This window comes from Neodiprion fabricii, chromosome 3, assembly GCF_021155785.1.
Source record: "Neodiprion fabricii isolate iyNeoFabr1 chromosome 3, iyNeoFabr1.1, whole genome shotgun sequence".
Taxonomy (NCBI): Eukaryota; Metazoa; Arthropoda; class Insecta; order Hymenoptera; family Diprionidae; genus Neodiprion; species Neodiprion fabricii.
Window position 1 is genome coordinate 24625839 of NC_060241.1, and position 21149 is coordinate 24646987.

The window sequence follows — 21149 nt, forward strand, 5'->3', positions numbered from 1 at the left end:
TCACTTATCTCTTCGGCGAGAGGTAAAACGGAGGCTTCTTTTCTTGAAATAAGGTTTAGTTCTTGAATACAACGCTTCAATCTTCGATCCATCTAAGAAGTTGCAGCCAGAAATAAAATAGGTAGGATAGGACTTGCAGGGAGTGGGCAAGAAAACGAAGTAGAAATGGTATAGTCTGGAAACTTTATCCACTTTGCATGCTGATGGTCGGCGATTCGGAAGACAAAATGGCGCGTGGAGCATCAATGCGGATCGCGATTCCCTCGAATCGATTCCCTTTGTGCCTGGGCGTTCGAAACTTTGTAGCCGATTTACGAGCGTTGAAGTCACCGACCTCTACAGAGTCCACGGTAATCCAACTGCGTTGAAAGATTATAAGGGACTCGTTAGGCGACATCCTGGAGTCTTGATACCAACAATGCCAAGGTCAGTGCAAAAGTCATCTGAATTTTATTCCACCGTCAGCGTTCCAAGAAATCGCAGCAACCCAGCAGGGCCGGTCTATATTTAGGATTCGTCTTAAAACGATGTTATTCACTTGAAAAACATCACGGTCTAGCGCAGCACGCCCCGGGTTCACGGGGGTTCTCGGTGTGTCGATGCCGAACGAGGGTAGAGAGGTAGCTTGGGAATCGTTAGGGAGACTGGTTGAAAGGGGTAAGAAGCCAAATGCTCATAAAGAAGGTCAAACGGGTCGTAAACGCCTAGGAAATACCGAAAGCCCGGAAGACCGACGGCCCATAGGACCTGCGGTAAAGCCAGTCTGGAAGGAAAACCCGGATGAATATCCCCCGCGACTTTTCGCCTCCAGGTTGTACCAGCTGCGTGAGAAAGCTCTTCTACATCCCATGCATAGCTGTGGATAATGTTAAATGTACCCCGCGGATCAGTGTTCTGTAATGAACTGCACAATGGTACCTTCTAGTTGTCATACTTGTGGTGGTTGATGCGATTTAGGATTCATCTTGATAAGTTTTACCCACGAAATTCAACACGTTGATAATTTTGTCACACGAGAACCTTATTTTCCTGCCATGATATACTGTCTTTTAGCCATAAATTTATTTCTTTTTTTTACAGAACAAAACTACTTTTAAGATAACCTCTCAAGTAGCGTTCATAGCGAAGAATAAGACAGGAAATGTGCTGGTACCTTGGGGAGTGTATTTGTAGAACGCGGTAGATAAAGGCCATGGACAAGTTACGCAGCGGCTTACCGTGAGTAATATGCATGCCGTGGGGGGAAGTGGGACAAATACTTCCCGTCAGTCGAACTACGTGTAAGGAAGATGAGCGACCTGTTATGCGTACAGCTAATTGTAAGACATTCGGCGCTTGGGTTTCTAGCTCAGCTCGAAACTAACCCGACCGATGCGAGCTAGATTAGTAAATACTAATTACATTAATCAAAGTTCTCCAAGCCGTCGGCAGCTTCTTATTCTACGCCACTTGTACGGGGAGTATCGCAACCAGTTTCGCGTCGCACCGCTCCAGGCGGATGATTCTCAGCTGTTTCATAATTTTCGAAATCAAATATTTCATGTGTAATTCTCCAAGCCCATGTTGAATTACTTTACCCAAACTCCACATCACAATGGATGAGAAAAACATTTATCAATCACCCGAATTAATACTGGATTTTTCATGTCATTTAAGTCAAAAAATTAAGGTCTTTCAATTATTAACGGTAACTAAGGTGTATTTAAATACTTTGATTTCGTCATATTAATATACACCTCGATGATCTCCGGCAGTTCATCGATTCAACGAGCACGTATTTGGATGCTTTGGGCCGATGGTTTTGTCCAGCGATAGATGAAAACCGAAATTGTTACTGAGAAGTTCGACAAAAGCACGGACTAATGTCGGGTTCTAGGGAAATTCCTGGGACATGTAACGCTCAACCAGCGACATCTGCCCCGCGGCTGCACGCGTGTACGCATGAAGGTTTTCGCAAATCGTATCAGCCTAATTCATATTCAAAGAACAGATCGTATTTGCGAATGAAGAAACGAGAGAGCGAATAACGGTTTAGGTGAATGGAGTCGAATGGAGGCAAGCCTCTCTCTGATTTCGTCTCATTACGTAACACACTGGGCTGAATTTTCCATAATCTACATCAAAGATATCAGAATTGAATTTGGCATAGCGTATTGCATCGCTTTTCTTCATAAGTATATGTATTTCAAAATGATTTTTAGTCGAGTTCGGCCAAGAGAAAAAACTTATCTCCATAACCCAGCCATTACTTACTCTGTACCTTTTTTGCTAAAATCATTGATCCACTTTATACTTCTGCTCCATGAATCTTGTCAGAGTATAATGAAAAATCTAATCCAGTTCGATTTCTCAGATGAGCTATAAACGAACGAGTTTGCCATTCGCACGAACTCCAATGCATCCTTCTCTGGTGATAAGTTCTCTACTTGAGAACGTTTACTGATGACAATGATTTTTCTACGCTTCCACTCCACTTGGAATTGAAAATCGGACCTCATTGTTTCTTCTTTGCACATTCGTAATAACGGCTGCGTGTAAAACAATGGAAATGCTTGTAGCGTAATACGTGCATCAATGCAGAAAGTTTGTGACAGTAAACGTTAAAAAACAAACGTGGTAAAGTAGGTACTCGAAGTCTCGTGTTCAAGTATTGTGTACAGGAATACGTACTAGGCACACTTGAGGGTTTTGTTAACTTAGAGAAAATCTCCGGCAATTGCGGTAAATATTCATTTGGCGTCCCGCACCTTACTTCGACGGAATGAAAGGCCTGAAATAATCGGCTCAAGTGTACCGCAGGGTTGGGGTGAAGGACTACTTTTGTTGGTACACGTGCCTCTTGAACTCTGCAAGCCGCCGTTTTCCCCGCTCCCACGATCCCCGTCCTCGCTGCTGGTATTTCAGCCTTTGAGGCAAGCAGATCAGTTTCTATGGAAGCAAATAGCGAGCCGCTTGCCTCGATGTCTATGTCCATACCTACACAGGTATGCGATTCATCGCGGTGTCTAAGGGGGCGATATTCCATCCTTAATTGGTGCGTATCAAGACGCCGACGAATCGTAAGACGAGCCAGTTATTTTGGACTCTGGACCTCGTTCTCGTACCGAGTCTTACTTCTGTCCCCCGACCCCAGCTCCGTTGCGCCGCCACTCGTCTCCGGATCTATCCAACCTCCTGGAGAATGCTGGGTAACGAAGGTACGCGACGTAAACATAATTAGGTCGAGTATTCCCATTGGATTCTGCAAAATATTCCCTACTTGTCACAAGAGGCGGAAGATTAAGTTTCAGATCCCCGAATTGAAGTGGTACTCATTCAATCTGTACGTTGGTTGTTGCTCAGTTGTTAAGAGTATTTTGTTATCGTTTTTTTTTTTTTTTTTTAATTCCTTGGTTTTTTTTCTCTTATTTTGTACATTTCGCAACCGATCAGCCAAGTAATTGCATGGTTGGTACGAAAAACACGCGCGCGAGAAATATTCGACGAATAAATAAATTGGGCAGTTTGTTTGCCCGTTTCTCTACTGCAGTGTTATTGGTTGATTGATCGCTGTTGCTTCGCGTCAATTATCGAATCAAACTGATAAACGAACGCTCGATATATCAGCATCATTTTTCAAACGCACAGCCACTCATATAATCGTGAAATATCACAAGTGATAGAAAATCGTATTAATTAGAGAAGGTAAGCATTTCGCAAAATTATGGCGGTACTCAAAAGTAACGCGATGTGTTGCAATATTTCCACGAATTATCTAAATGGCGATATTCAAATATCGATGATGCTTCAAAACGGCGTTTTCAATCGTTTTATTGAATCGGTATTATTTCGAAACAGTAGCTGGTTTTGCAATGAGTGAAAATAATTCATGTTCTCTGTGATAACCAACGTCAGCCTGCATCATTTCAAATGCGTACTTGAAGTGAGGTTCCTACGACGATAGTATGCGATTTTACGCGGTCGCTTTTATTACGTTCAAGAGCAGAGATTCGACTTTGATGATTTATTTCATCAAGGTTTTTTGCAATCAAATTTATGCAATGATTTTTACACCACTAGATACTCAGATTAATCGTTTGCCGGTCTATGATTTTAAAACCTTTTTTCAAATAACATTTCCTTAACATCCGTATCGACAAATCATTGAGAAGTCATGAATCTCATTCTGCCAGTAACACAAATAGGTATTTCCGTACTTAAATGTCTTTCTCAGTACTAACCTAATTTTACGATTAACAAAATGTAAAATAATCACATCAAATAGTACTTAGAATAAAACAGTATTAATTCATGGGATTAAAGAAAATTCTTCTTGTATAGCCTAAAGATGGCCGGCAGAAACGTAGTTTTGTTACTAAAACACACAAATACCAACTGATTTTTCGCAAAAAAATGTCCTCTCGACTTTGTAACGACGAAAATTGAAGCGTGAAATAATAACTTTAACGGGATTTCCAATCATTGGGACAAATAATTATTTTTAGAGTCAAGATTTTCGGTGCGTACGCAATTCTATCTTCATTAATTGATTAATCCGATCTCGATAAAAGTACCACAACAAGAAAGATCACATCATCGAGAACATGACAGTAGTATAAGTATAATAGTAGATATTTATCCAAATCGCAATTATTCGAAATTTGGGCGGTGCTACGTGGTCTGTCACAGAGCTCGGTAACAGAAACCCGTCATTATTACGTCAAGGGTGTTGTGCAGCATTATCCGAAGTGGCGAATGCTGATCACGAAGTGCGATGGGCGGGGATTGCGGCTTTGGGGAACACGTAACACGCGAAAAATTCGGAACAGGGTTCGTGTGATTTTGTTGCGGTTAACTCAACCCTTCGAATACCTACCGCGAGTCACCGACACGCGAATCACACTATAACAAAATAACTTTACGTCAGCATTGTTTCCGGATTTTGCCGGGATACCATAAATGCTTGTCAAAGCCCGCATTTTCATCCACTCGACGCATTATCCACGCGTCATTTTTATTCACGTAACACGGGAAGATTAACGCTACTGTTTTAAAGAGTAGGTTTCACAACTTTTACTGGTGTGTCTTTACAAACGATCCGGTAGTAAGAAAATTCTGTCTATACAGATGTTCGACGAATCCTGGAAGAGACTACGATAGGCTCTGATGGGTGTATTGATTTTCGCGAACATGATCCGCAGCTTATGCGCGCTAATTAGTTACAATATCAAGCCTGTAAAGAAGTTTTAATTGCCTGCAACTTGATCCTGGAAAGCACTCGGTTGTTTTGGCGCTCTTCTAGAATATCACAAAACAAGTTCGTTTCCTATCCCTGTAAGGGCTGAGCGTGGGATGGAGGTGAAATCTCGGAATCATGTTTCACCGGGTTTCTAATCGATTTCAACTCAAACATGCGATAAAATTGAAACGCAGTATGACCCGTAGCAGTCAACACGGTGTCACACGATCGCAGCTTGAACACACGTATACAATATTATATCTCCGACATCGTCGTATCTTTCGCTGATCGGGAACCATTCGGGTTGTCATTGCACAATCGAAACGGATACCTGCCGAGAAACCGTTGGAGAAGGCTTGTTTTTGAGCGCGGTTACCCCGGCAACGCGTTTTGCTGCTCCGCGTGGCTTCGCGTCCGTCCTCCACCCCCGCGGCCCCTTCGGCTGCAGAGAGATCCCTCATCCCGGGTGGCCGTAGAGAGCGATCGAGAGAGGGAGAGGGAGAGGGAGAGAGAACGAGAGTATAAGCGAGGTGGGGTGTTACGCGTGGGTTAGCGAAGTCGCGGCCGTCGAAAGCGGCAGGGGGGGTGGAGGCGGGGGTAGGTTTCGCGAACAGTCACTATGACGACGGTGACAAGCGAGGTGTTAGTGCGCATCCGTGACCACGCCTACGTCACGCAAAGTGACGTCAGTCCGGCGACGGTGGCTCCGGGGCGAACGCTAACGTGGGGCGGCCGCCCCCGGAACTAAACGACGGCGGCGGTGGCGGCGGCGGCCGCCTGTTGCTGAACTCCGAGTAGTCCCGAGTTTCCGAGGCGCGCCACCCCCGGCCCCCAGCCTCGCTTTGCCGCCCCCGAAGCCCCGACAGCCCCGCGCCGTCAAGCGCCGAGCGGGAGTCGTCCACCCGCCGCCAGTCAGCCAGCCGACTCGCCGCAACGCCGCGCGCCTGTTTCTACCGCAGCGCATCGCAACGCTATTCCGTTTCGTATATTAAATAGGACACATGTGAAACGGTGAACGCGAGATATCGACAGTATAACAAGCACGTTCAGGGAGAGTTTCTCCGTGTACCTTTATCTGCAGTACGGCTAGAAGCATTTCCCAAGTTTTTTTTTCCCTCGCGTCAACGAATCAACGGCACGCGTTCCGTCTCCACGTTGGAAACGCTCCTTCCATGGATCATAGGTTAGCATCAGGTGCCCACGTATGTCTTTCCGTACGCACGCATACGCCTCCCTGCAGCTGTATGTGTGCATACGTGAATCTATGTTTTGGAAAAACCGAAAAACGGAGTAACGTAACAAACAAACCAAAAAAAAAAAAAAAACACGTTTTTCGCCCCTGACGAAGTGACACGCGTTCCTTTCGCGCGTTTAATAACGCCCCATTCAGGGATGAACGATGCGAAATTACAGAGCCGCAGATATCACCCACCGGAAATTCGCTTGTGCCGTGCGGATTGCTCCGTGAGCGTATCAGTGAACCTTACTCCCCTGATCACGTCCCCTTTATACGTGCGTGTTGTTATCCTCGTTCTTCCTCGTTCCTGTCAGTCTTCCACCCTTTTCCTCCCCACGCCCTCCCCTTCGTACGAGTTCGTTCGCAGAGGGTGGCGTTACTCAATTACCAATTTCTGGATGACGGTATTTTTTTCTCTTTCTCTCTCTCTCTCTCTCTCTCTCTCTCTCTGGATAATCGGCCATCAGGTTGAAAATCAACGAACTCATTTTCCGAGTGAATTACATTCTATGTATGAAAATTGCTGAAATACTTTCCTTCGCGCAATCACCCCGTGCTTATGGAACGCGTGCAATTCGCGTATCCAGCACGCATAACGAGTGCGCGCGCAAATTCGCGACGTGTCCATCTGGAACAGCTTGTCACTTTGATTATAGGGGTTAGCCTCATGCTTGAACTTGAAAACGTAACGTAATCGGCGGAATGAACATATTTATCGATCATTCGATCAGCTGTTGACCGCGCCGACCCTCGTTTTTGGAGCCAACCACGGTTAGAGAAGGTTGGGGGTGGCGGAATCGTCGGAAGGAGGAGAAAACGCCATTTGGCGCCCACTGTCGTAGCGGTTCTTCGTCAGTACTCTACGATCTACACCTGGGCAGGCTAGCCGCAGTCGATCTCACCCTCAGTCCGATCAACTCAGCATCGAAGCCGTCCGAACCACTTCTATGACAGCCGCACCTTGCAGGTAAAAGTCACAGCCAGTTTTATTTCATTTTCCAAAAATCATTTCCGGTCCAATCTTCCATGCCGAATCACCGTCTCGCGCCAAATTTTTGCATTTTCTGTACCGCGGTGCATACCGTGATTTCAGCTTCCGACTCTAAAAAAAAATTCATGCTTATTTTCTTTTTTATGTTGCATTTTTAGTCTCCATTCCCCGACAAATATTTACATTCGTTGTACCTAGAGGATGTAAAATTTTGTCCCGATCGATCAGGTGCGATGAAAGGAAAAGGAAAAAAGACACAAAAAATTCTCTCCGCTGAAACGTGATACATGGTTCGTCACGTTTGACAATTACCCACACGTATAGGGTATTTGTCATTGTTCTTTGACGTTTCATTTGTGCGAAGGGCTGACTGCCGGTGGGCGATGGGTTATACAATCAAACTCCCCAGTTTGTTTCCGTAACCTAGTTAAGAATTCGTCTTGCTCAAGCAATTTTCCCAGAAGAGTTGAAGGTCGCGAAGAGTAGGTATGGTCGCAAGCTGTGTCACCTAACTACGTCACACCGGTCGTTCGAGCCAGGCACTGTCATTTGCATATCATCGGATTCATTCATTCGATAAATGTGCTGAATACATTGATAATGAATTTAATAAGCAAAACTAAATTCATGATTATTCATGAGGCAATTATTATCCCTTACTTGAGCAGTCGGTGTAGTCGCGTTCGGTTCCAAGGCTAGCTGAAATACAAAATGAACAAAAGTTAGTACGTTCGTTATGCAAGAAACGGCAAGGATTAAAAGGGGATGGATTTCGAGGGACGATTGCACCTCATATAGGTTAAACAATGCTGTATAGCGTTCATGGTGTAATGAATATGAAATAGTTGTCCAATTTACATGCTGATTATGGAATTTGAATAAGAATTCAAGGAAAATATTTGGACGGGTTGATTTTGTTGCTTAGAGGGCACAGAGCAAATAGAATTTCCAACATCTGCAGTGCGTGAGGATAAATTATAACTGACGAAATTTTTCCACGAGACAAATCGATACTGTTTCAAATCAAATTTCAAGGAATAAGAAAACTCAAAACTTAATTGAAAAGATTTGTAACGAAATGCCTTACATTTATACCCTAGTATAATGCATGGCTACGTTCATTTCTCTGTGATCTAACGAAAGCTGCCTTCTCAGAAAACAACGATGTATGTAAAATAAGGCCACGCTGCGAAATAATACCTCCCCGCCCCTACTAAATATGCGCATTTCGTAAAGGCGTGTTCTTTGAAAACAAACCGCTTTCAAAGCTCGATAGTGATCTCCGGTTCGCCCGTGCTTTCAATGGTTACACCGGCATATAAATCCAAATTTTGCCTAAAATTATATCTCTTGCTCAGGTTGAAATATCAAACATTGCGGCTGCGCCCATTCAACGTAAGATTAATATTATTCCTGATAACCATTTGAATACTTTTCAAATCTTCAGGGTTCAAAAATTCATATTTAATTCCATACTCATTTTTTTCAGTGACGAGCCGCAGTTAGAGTCCATTATTAGACAGCTATCGTGAACGAATGTGATTGAAATTCAGAGATTGTTTGTAATTACAGCGACAAGGTGTGAGGATTATATTGTGATAGATCTTGAACTTGATCATTCGATCTAATCATTCTAATAGCTAATCCTTGGATAGCAGCGAAACCGACAGAGGCCATTCTCGTGCATGATCTCAACAATAATCCTTATTTGAATTGCATTTTCTTTGTTTCTTTATATTCTTTCGATCATTTTTTAAGACGAACAACGCACACGGTGAATGTATAAAGTAACTAATTACAATTCTAGACTCACATGAATAGTTTAGAACAACCTGCAGTTCCTTACGTGTTATAGATTTTGTATTTTCCATTTTTTTTAGCAGATGGTAGGGTAAGGAGAATGCTTTTCACTGAGCTAAATGACGAGTAAATCGGATTCAACTGACGAATGAAGATTACTTGCAGTTTTGTTGACGATCCTGAAATTCACACGGAATGATCTTAGACAGAGTTTTAGAAATTGTTCGATGTTCCTTATTTTTTATAGCCATGTCGTGAAAAATATAATCGCATATGCTCTGTTCAAAATGATGCCTGGCCTAGATTGTTCCGAGTCCGTCATAAAAGCTCTGAGGGTGAGTTCCAGCTGTTCGTTCTATTGTTTTGTTCCGGTCGTTAAACGAATTAACGATAGTTACAGAAAAAGGTTGCATTATGAGTTTTCTTTTCTGTCGCTAGCAAGAAACTACAACAAGAATTCATAGAATTTTTTATTTCCACACCGCTATACAACTTTTACGACTACTTGCGAACAACTGCGCTCGTCGTAAATGACCACTCAGGATCACAACTTTCTATTCCCAACCACCAAAACATCGAACACACTCCGGCGTGTCTTAGAATTCCTTGTCGATCTTCCCAGATCCGGAGCGAGAATTTTCAATCGGAATACTCGTGGCAGGTTCGGTATAGTCACGCGACTCATGGCTCGGTTAGGCAGACCAGAACTAAACTCCCGTGAAGCAATTTGACGGGGCTATAATGTACTCCCGGCTGGTTTACCGGCTGTATGCCTATGTCATGCAGAGAGGCGAGAAGGCCCATCAACCTAATACCACAGCTAAGAATAATTAATCATTCCGCTCTCGGCAACGCTGACTACTAAACGTCATCGCTCTCGGTGGTTTACTCCCGTTTCACAGCGACGATGTGGCGCAGGGGTGGCAGACTCGCAATGAGCTGCATGGTGGCGACTCCACCTTATCGCCTAGTGTTTGGCGTTTCACGAACACGCGTAGCTACACGCTTAATCCGCGGCGTTGGACCTCGCGACACGATTCGGTCATCCCTGGAACTCCCGTGTACGGCCGCGTTAATGCCCGGCGTGATATTTCAAGCTCCTCGTAAAGTGTCGTCGTGCAAGTGGGGGGAAATTATTATGACTTTTCCGCCCGTTTTACAACCTCCGAAATATTATCGCTTTCACGAACCGAGATGAGGAACGTCGAGACAAAAATGGCGCTCACCTTCGTACCGAATGGCCACAAATTCAATATTGTCAAGAGTTGTTAACTCGATTGACAATGAGGGCAGTGGTTAAAGGCCAATTCGTTCAACCCCTAGTTCGGGGTTGACAAGCCGCAGTGTAACACCGTTAAAGTACCTATATTAGACGCAAATCAATACTAATCTGTAGGACGAGGAAAACAGGTAAGAAATATAACCCGAAAAATTTTCGATTCGAGTCAACCGCCGCGGCAAAAATATATCGTATTCCACGTCGTGACACCGCCTATAATACCTACCCCTCTCAGCAGTTCTCACCACGTCTACCACTTTCCATTGTAATTCCGTGCTCCACCATCCACTTGTCCTGGTCTCCGTCTAATATTGCCGCTCAGCTAAAACTAATGTACTTATACTTTCACTAGAGGTACAAGTAAACTCGCTCAGAATATCCGACTCAATTTATACTAGCTCGATGACTGCTTTCTTCTTTTGATATTCAAATAAGCATGTTTTGTCCGTGAATATTTTTCGTTGTTGTGTGAGGTGAGATTTGAAATTATCTGTCTATTCGTACTTCATTTCCCCGAAGTTTAATCAAATCGAAAATTATCTCAGACGTAGTGGACAATTTTCATAAAAGTTCTTGCTGTTTTCTCGTTTGAGATCACCATCGGTTCAAGTTTGTACTGCGACATTTTCGAACGATCGACCTAGAAGCAGAAGGAATACGTTGATCCTAGGATTTTTGCCGCGTTGAGAGTGTGGAGAGTACGAATAAAATAGAAGGTGAGACGAACACAAGTTTATACCTGGTTAGAGGGGCTAAATCTTCCCTACAAAACCTGAGTCGCCCGCGATGCTCGCGGCGTTGGTGAAGGCGTCGATGAAACACGAGATGGCATCCGGAGGTATAGAACACAATGGATGGAATTACTTGAACTTGAGACACGGGCTGCAGCTGAGCTCTAAAGTTTATACAGCAAAAAATAATTAATGACTCAACGCGCTTGCGAGGATTTTATTTCACTGTAAGATGCAATGCGTAACTGGTGATTCCTCGATCTATTTTCCGTCCAAAAGATTCCACACCCTCAGGAATTTCATGCTCATTCAAAAGTCAACTCGAAGCATTTTGGAAACCAATCTAGCCTAGTGGCGTTAGTCATTTCAGGCAAATAGATGCGCAGTGATCAGGTAAAGGTAGGCAATCAGGCATCTATTGGCCCGTCAATTCCAACATCCTGCTGGTCTCTCATGTATTATACTGTACGATAGCAAGCTGTATATCTGAACGGTTCACCTTTATAAAACAAAGTGGACAAGTACAAAGTTCACATGCCCAAAATGTAGCTGATACATTGAATTCTATAGACCAAACGGCCGATGGCTTCTCTGGCGGTATTGAATGTAAATTATGAGGTACTGAGCATCGATCTGGCCCAAAATCAAAGTCCTTTTCTGTCGTCTTTACGTTGAGTTCAGCTTTTTTTACTATTTAGCATACGGATGTGTCATGGAGTGACTGGTTTACTGGGATGTCTGGATTTCTCGAACGTGTTTCAGTCACCGACATTAAAATGTTTCCTTACCTGTCCAATTGATTCGTTTCTTACGTAGAAGTGCTACCGGCTATGAAGTGGACCCAGAATGTTCAAATGTTCATTGATTATTTGTTTTCCAGTTCGATCACCTTTCTAAGTGAAAAGTTGAATGTGCCAAAAACTTTACTGTATTGTTACTCAGATATGTCTTATCAAAGTAACGTAGACTTCGACGTATTTCCAGGACGAGGTTTAAAAAGCTTGTGCTTTTGTTTTTCCAATGTAGAAATTGCAGAACCGTCTGTACTAGACTCAGTACTGAGACTGTTCAAGATTTAGAATCTGCACAAACTGATATTTCACGCATCTTCACGACCAGACTTTCCTTCGGTGAATATTTTTCATGGTATCGGTAATTGAGGGTCACGAGCAGAGCGAAGTGGCTGGGCAGGAACCACGGGTACCCTATACTGTTGTGAATAAATTCCGAACCGCTCCTCTATGAATCTCCTCCGCATCGTTTACCACTATATATAGGCTGAATCGGTATCGCAATATTGAAATCCGCATATGTCGGTCCTCTTCACGCTGTGCGGAGCCGTGAAATCTTTAGAAAGTCACTAGTGAGTTACTGGCGTCGTCAGGTTACAGTGATTATATGGAACTTTGATGTAATCGTTTACGACACAAGTTATTTTATACATGATTTACTAAACGTATTACTTCACTGTGTATTCTCGTATCGATTCGATATCGATTGAACGATGAGTAACAAACAGTATAACATGCAACTTCCAGTACTTCAATGCCATAGGCAAAGTTCGCAGTAAAACTTCATCAAAGTTAACAAAAGAATTACACAAGCGCCGGCGCGATGGATCTGGTTTGGTTACAAAGGGAATTGAAACGAGATATCCGGTTGTATGATTGGAACACGTTTCGAATTTCTCATTTCGTGACACCAGCGCAGTCGTTGAATTGAACGTGGCAATATACCCGGAATAGGGAATTTACTGCAATCCCTAAAATAGTTTTTTCTTTCTCTCTCTGTCTCAGGTAAGTGTTTTCAAATGGATCCGAGCAGGCGTATAAAGTATGTGATCCCGGTAACGAACTATACGTAAGTAATAAAGAATTCCCTGAAAATGTATTTTCGTCCCATGCGAGCTGTTTCCCGCGGACCAAATCCTGGTCCAATTTGTAATAAAAATGGAAATTAGCGCGCGCTACGTGAACTGAATACTCGGGGACTTCCGCAGCGTCGAATGACGAGATGTTGAATAAGGAAGACGACCGTCCTCTGCCATTCGCCGTCTCCATCGGTTGTGCGAGGCCAAAGGGCACTGTTATGATTGCTAATGGAAAACTATCCAATTCAAAGAACAAAGAGAAGTAATGAGTTGCCGTTCCTCTTGCGGGGAGAGACGGGTAACACAGTGGTAGCGATACCGGGAGGATTGTAGCCCACGGATGGAAAAGGTTGTTAACATTAGGATCAGAGGGAAAGGTAACCGTCGGGAAGCGAACGGCCATCTTTAACAAGAGCTGAAAATCAGCTATGAGAAGATGATGCCGATGAGAAATTTCATTACTCTTTGCCTCTGATTCTTAAATCTAACTACATAATTACTCTTACTTATCCTTAACTTCAAAGCACCGAATCAGCTGCTCTGCCAATTACTTGACAAGAAATAATCACGCGTTTCAGAGTTTTCCTGAATCATGAGGGCCAATGGCGGCTCATGAGATATTATACGTCGCGTCCCAACTTCGCGGATTAGATTTGCAATTATCCCACGGTTAGTGGTTCCAGCTGTCTGACCCGCGTACACAGGTTTTTCGCCTGTTTCTTCCGCCTGGAGGCTGGCACCTTTTTGCCATCATGTCCGGGGTTAATTTAAAATTCAAAATTTCAATCTGGCTTGCAAATCTCCGGTCCGCCACCTGGTCGTCTCAGGCGCTTGTAGATTGATCTGGTACCGCGTCGCGAGTCCTTGAGGTTGCAACGGTTTGTTCCTTTTCACAATCGTCTTGAATAATACTCGAAGAATATTCGGCATCACACCCGTGAAATGTACGATGTAATTTTAGTCTGAAATCTTAAATGATCATTGCCATTCCAGATGCACGAATGATCGTTCCATCACCGATTTGACAGAGCGAATTATCGATAGATTTAAGTGTGCCATTATCGTAGCCACTTTGCAGAGCGCAAAATTCGTCGTCGCGTGTTACGGTTACGAGTATGACTCACAAAGACGCTCGTGACAAATAAGTCAACTTTTCCGGCGTCTTTTTCCAAGTTTCCTGCCAGACGTCACTATAATTACTTTATGCGGACATCAGAGGTCTGCGACGACGAGTTGCGCGGCTCTGGAAACTTTTAATTCTTTTCGTCAAAAAACTTTAGCTACTCGTTACGGTATCCCAAGTGCATCTGCAGGAACTTCACGGCCTGGAGCTGTGAGACAAATTAAAATTCATGTCGCGTGCCTTTTCTCGGCCTTAGTCCCACGGGACCTCCCGAATGTCCTCCTCGACAGCGTCGTTCAGGATGGCTACACTCGACCAGACGAGGGTGGCTCCCGTTTCGCCTTTGCGTCTTGCGTTCACATTGCGTCTAACCGAATTTGCAAATCAAATTCGAATCCTGGTCTATGTGCGCAGTTGCGCTTATGCGGTGCCATTTCGGGATCGAATCTCACTCTCTTGACTGTAAGCACAGCTCTAGTTTGGTGCCTAGCAATATTAACCATTCGCTTAATAAAACGATGACAATTTTTCATTCGCATATCAACGATTGTGTATAGCGTAAACGCTGGAGCAGAAATTGTGCAGAAAATTATTATCGAAGGGTACGAATATAGCGGGTCATCTGGACGTATCATCATACGCCAAGCAGACATCACCATATCACTCGATATTCCATCGTGCAGCTTGTGTTTATTTTGTGAGTAAAATTTGTGAATACCCCTGGGACGAGCGGAACGAATCAGACCGTTGATATCGCCCATGCGTGAAGCTCTCGGCATGCTTATACAGTGGATATTAATAAAGCTACGCGAAACTTGGTAATTGAAAGTTTTTAACTCGTACTTATTCGATCCTTATCTTAGCGTATATCTCAGTCTCTTTCTCTCTTCTTCCGCTCTGAGGGAGTCAAAAACCGCCCCTGGATCAAGTATCTGGCGACAGAACAGTGCGGCTTGTTATTTCGCGAGGCAAGACAGCAAACTGCGACCCCACGCAGGGTTGTAGTTTTGTCCCCGCATGTTTGTCGCCTACGTCAACATCCCTGCAAATCCCACGGGACTTCAGTTGTCTCATAGCGTGATCTTGACCGATGCAAATGCCGCGGGATTTACGCCTCTCGAATATCGATCTCAAGCACAGATTTTTGACCCAGGTACTTGCTTGAGACGCTATATTCTCCTTGATCTGAACTCCAAGGCCTGCGGTGCTGCTTTCTGTCGCGTATAGATATACGGATCTTATACCGGTGTCGTGAAATTATTCTATATACTGCGGTAGTGCTGCCAGTAATTTCCGCCTCGAGATTAGCTTCCGGTAAAATTGTCAGGATCACACAGGTATCACGAGCTCCCCTCTGTTCAGTTCACCATAACAGATTTGTGTAATGACCGAAATCCCGGTAATAAACGGGTTTTGTGATTATCCACGTAAGCCTTGTCTGTACATAACAGCCAGAAACGTAAAAATCAGATCCTTGTGTTCTTCTGCTTTTTCGAGGAAAGTTCTGAAACTCTCGTTACCCAACATCGCAAATCTTGCCTATATTGATGTGATCTATAGCCTTCTAAAAGTCTTACTGTAATGGTAGGAATATTCATTTGACACCAAATCTTGTAGGTGTTAGGTTCAATGATTTTGACAGTTTTATCATCGGTTTATTTCTATTCGCGAAATTTAAATTTGAACAAAAACATTTGTCCCAACAAGTCGTGATGAGGAACGGTTTCAAAAGATTGAGATTCACGAAATTCTTGCCAGATCTTCTTAGGATGGATTATTATTTCAACGAAATAATTATTAAAAATGATTTTTTTCTAGTTTAACCGGTTTTTTAAGAATTACACAGAGATAATTGGTGGATTTGATAAACTTCATTTTACGAATTTAGAATCCAAATACTTCTGTACTTGTTTCAAACTCCTTTTTATCTAATCTCTATTTTCTAAGCAGTAAAAAGAAAGCATTCAAACATCACTAAATTGTCTATTTAGAGAAATTATAAAACGTTAAATTAATTGCATAATCTGTCGCTTCGGTCGGTAAATATAATGTAATCTATAAAGCTCTAAATCGAACGTCACTCCTTTGGTCGTAAAGAAATCTTTACTTTGAGAAACAAACATTCGTCCGAGAAATAATAATAAGAAATTGCCAAGAATGAAATCAAGAAACAGTAAGAAATAGAAATCAAGAAAACCGAATTCATAAAATTACTCTATCCCCCACGTTATGAAATCACATTACAAATAAGTCATTATAAATATAACGTATAACATACTTTTCCAACCACTTGTTATTTCATGAAATTGCGCACCGAAATTTTTCCTCACTATAAGTATAAATAAATACTTATTGACGCACGGGGCGACGAGACGAGGTTTGTGCTCACCGGAATGCCACGAAGACGACGGTTGTGCCCGGCCTGCGTTCGCCCTGTCCTACCTCGGCCAGTATTAAGTTGGTTGGATTAGGCCAAGCAGAGGATAAACTTGCCCCGCAAGATTAACCTATTCTAGGGCTTTATAGAAACTCCGCAAACCGGGATTACTCTTCACCTAATCCCTTTGGTCGCTGTAACTCGCCGCAGACATATAGAATCCCAAACAGATGTTTCTGTTTACACCGTTGCTCGACTCTTGCGCCATGGCCGTCCTTCCCTGCCTTATTTAATTCTTTCTTGCTTTTTCCACTTATCCTCAGCGCAGTTTTCTCTTCGTCGGCCTGTAGTCATCGAGGCTCTTGGCCGACCGCCGCATGTCCCACGTGCTCTCGATACTTTCATTATTTCAACGATGATTGATTGACGTTTGCGTGAGTCAGCTAAAGCTCCGGAACTACCTGTGGTGTTGAGGGGATCCCAGTCAGTGAGGGCAGTGAACCGTTTGAAAAACGATCAGTATCCGATATCTCTCAGGATCGTTTGTTAGACAATATTGCTCACGGATGATGTTTTATTACATCGGTTATTTCTTGCTGATTGACCTTATTCTGAGTTGAAAGGAAGCATGAGAATGACATTCGTTTAAAAAGTTCCTTTTCGCTTCGTCTCTAAAAAGTTTACAAATCGTTCTGTGATTGTGGAAGAGAATTTTTCTGATAGCTTCAAGTGATCAACAAACGTGTCCGCTTCTGTAAACTTATATTCTTATTCACTGTTGATTAAAACGTATACTTGTAAGTAGTTAAAAAAAACACATCGCGACCTGCAACGTGTTGTCAAGCAGATTACGCGGGACAGTTTCTCAGCAGCGGTGTAAGGTACAAGGATTCGTGTATAAATTCATATTGAATTTCCTCAAGTTGAAAATATTTAACTGCATATCTGAGAAAATTTGTGAATTCTTCTTGTCCAACGGGTGGGCGAGGAATTTTCGTATAATTTTCGTACAGCGAGCGTGAAAGGCTGACGGGAGATTGACGAGCCGCCAGAGAGAGGCGGGTGGTGCGCTCCCCTGGAAACGAGATTGGCCCGCAAAGCCAGGCGGCGCTTGTCCATCTGTTGCCAAGTTAAAGAAAATTGACAAAATTAGATCAGAGATTACGTGGGCCAGCTAATATTACTAAAGTCGGCATGTACATGAGGACCGGTTGCAATTTTTCTGAAAAAAAAAATCTGACAATTGATGCCGCGAAACTTAGAAAGGTTGAGTTGAGTGAAAGTTTAAATTCCTGATGCCTCAGAGGTACTTAAAAACATTTCGTGAATGTGCAGTATCAAATACGGAGAAATTATCATAGTTACCCGTATAAGTCGATTATATCTTATCTTCCGAATATTAAAAGAATTGAACAGAACCTGATGTCATGATCTGAAATTTGGACAGCTACCGTGTAACGCGCGTGTTTTAGGTTAGAGAGAGAAGTGCCTCGCTGTTCACTTTCCAATTCTACCATCGTACTGCAAAAGCGAGCCCGGAAACCCTCTTATTTAACTTCCAAGAGGCGCGAGGGCGAGGGCGAAGCTCTGCATAGATAAACTCGCGGCCCGAAAAAGACACTGGGACGTCAGAGCTAAGTGACGTTATTGAGATATAAATTGAGATATAGGAAGGGGTGGAGGATCAGCCGAGACTGTTAGTCTTGATTACACGGACAACCGGCTGCGGGTCTCGAAAAGAACGCCGTGCCGAGCTGATATCCCTTCGCGGGGTGCAGCACCATGCCAATATTAACATCACGAAAAGACGCATCGCCCGATCCTCACCCTTTAGTGGCGCATCCGTTGCCGAGTATTGAGACGCTCGAACGTTTCTTGTTTCTACTAATACTCGAACTCTCATTCGTTTCGAATGTCGTCTGAAGTGGCGCCTCGCGTTTACTTTTCTTGCGTCGAAAAACGTGGTCAAACTTCGGATGCGGAAAAGCTGGGCCGGACGAACAGATCGGTGAATGAGGCGATGACTGTGCGAAGAGACGGAGAGGAGCGAAGAGGAGGAGGCGGGAATGGGAATGCCTAGAGGTGGCGCGGACCACCTTTATATAAACTCGGGAGACAAATGGTGCGAGGTCGCTCGAGGGCGAAGCTGGAGACGGTGGAAAGACGCCGAGGAGACGCGGTCGGAGACGCCGGGCGTCCTGACGCCGTAGGAGGCGGGAGCAGGTGTATCGCCGAATACATACTGCGAGCGAATGGGCGACCGGTAATTAAAATGTCTCCTTCAGGAGAAACTTAACTCCGCGTAAAAGCCCCGACCTCCTGTTTTACAGTCTCGCCCCCGCTTCTCGCTAACTGTAAAGCTCCGCAAAGTATGATAAATTGTCGGCTACAGCACCCCCTGCAGATTTGTTTACACTTAATCGAAACTGTTCGAGACGAATATGAAACCGGATCATCCCAAACCTGATACTCCATCTATCCGGACTTGTTGCAACTGATATTTTGTTGTCGAAGCTTACGCGGAGTATAAATGTTGGTGAAAATTGAGTGGCAGTTATAGGTACGTATTCTATCAGAGTCCGAGAAAGTGGTGGAAGTTTTTTCCTATAACTTTTCTTCGAACGCTACTGAGTTTTATTCTTATCAGTCGAACCTCGGATAAAACGAAGTTTCAATGAATATCAGATTTTTCCGATCGAACGGATTTCTGCAAGAAGTTTCCTACGATTCTCCCACTCATCGAACCTCCAAGGATTAGACGTTATACCTGGCATGGATAAAACCTCGGGAAAGAGAAGCGATGGAAAATGCGGGGAGAGAAAGCTGATTCGCGAGCAGTCGTGAGGTGAGTTTCTACCCTGGGCTCGCAGGGAATCGATCACGACTTTCAGCAGTTAATTAAACTCAAAGTTATTAAATCCGCAAAAACTGAACGATCGATGCTATATACGTACAATGTCTATATATCCGCACGTTCGCCACTCCGTACTTCTGCACCCCATCCTCACCAATCCCCGTTCCTTCATCTCCTTTGCCTACCTCTCATTTTCTACTCAACGTTCATCTTGTGCGAATTGCTCGAGGCTTCAGACGCAAGCGTTGCCTCGTCTCCGCCCTAAGTATAGCTACATGTGAAAATAATCCGCGCCAGGTAAAGGTGTCTTCAAAGATCTCAAACCCAACTCCGAAACAAAGGGTCACGGAATTTACCAAGCTTACGTAGGTACATTAATGCGTTCAGCCTACGAAACCCTGGTAACTGATGTACACGATTCTGTTTCATTATGATTGCGAATAGGGAAGACCGAGTCGCAATTAGATATAATAATTCGTACGGGTGAGTAATTTGGGCCCGTTCAATATCTCGAAATCTCATTGTAGAAGGATGACAATACACCTGAATTTCGGTGCATACGATTACTCTCGGAGTAATTACAGGCCACCGATTCACAATGCTTTCCGGTCCAACTAAACTATGAATGACTATTACGCGATGAAAGGTGAAGATTCTTTTGTCAACTAGATTCGCGTGTCGTGCGATTTTACATGCGTGTGATATAATGTATTTCTCATATCTTCAATAGTGCAATGCTATCCTCGAATGTGAAAGAAAAGGTTATTCCGATGTTTTCTATGTGAAATGTGGATGCGTGTAAAGTGTCCGAACAACGTCGCCTCCGGGAGATTTACATCCCACGCGATTTGTGAGTCAAATAACTATATAAACAGAATCGGAAAATTGTGAAGATACTTTACTGTTCTTCTGTTCCAAACTACTTTCAAGATTAATAAGATATACGAACATTCGTCATTTCTATTGCCACGATAAGTCTTCGGATAATCGTAATTATTGGTCGTCTACCAACTTGAACCTTAATTCAATAAAGTCGGATACGTATAATACATAGATATATTTCCAAATGTAAATAAATTTGTTCAACTTTCCATCCGCGGACTGTATTAAAAAATACAGAATAAGACTTCAGAGTTTGTACGAGTAGCCAGAGATTTCGCTATACTTATAATTCCTTCGAATTAAATCTTGCAAAAAGTGTATCAGCGTAAAGATATGATTGAATTAGAAACATTCTTCCAGTATACAGTTTTGACCCCGATTTTGAACACTTGTTCATGGACGAAACAAATCGAATGAGCGAATCTTCTAAACTAGACTCACGCAAGATACTTGTAATCAGAGACGCTGCAATTTGAAATATATTTAGCTGAAATTGTCAGGCCAACACCTCAATGAAGTTGAATAGTTGCAATTGGTAAATTAAAACGATTAGGAGTTCCCGACGTGTTGGGGGCAGCGTCAAGTGTCGCAACGAAACGAAGCAGAACTCATCCTTAATGTATTTAAGGATACAAGTTTCGTATTGCATTGGGCGTTTTAAGAACGGTGATACATAAGGTGGGGGCGGAAGAGCGATAGTGTGCAAAAAAAAAAGAAAAAAAAAACGGTAACATTTCTTTTATGATTGTGAATCTCGTGTATTTTACACCGCATCGTAAACTCCCTC

General features: G+C 43.3%; 1 protein-coding gene across 11 annotated transcripts in view; it reads left to right on the top strand.

Annotated features, from left to right (window-relative positions):
* The window catches only part of LOC124177183 (CUGBP Elav-like family member 4), a 528908-nt gene that overhangs the window by 303190 nt on the left and 204569 nt on the right, over window positions 1-21149 (top strand). For 2 of the 11 annotated variants that reach the window (XM_046559297.1, XM_046559291.1), the window contains exons 1-2: window positions 6132-6401; window positions 7187-7422. The exons of the other annotated variants lie outside the window; for them this stretch is intronic. The gene's annotated coding sequence lies outside the window, so the exon portion shown is untranslated. Of the gene's footprint in view, window positions 1-6131; window positions 6402-7186; window positions 7423-21149 lie in introns of those variants that run through there. 11 annotated transcript variants of the gene reach the window in all.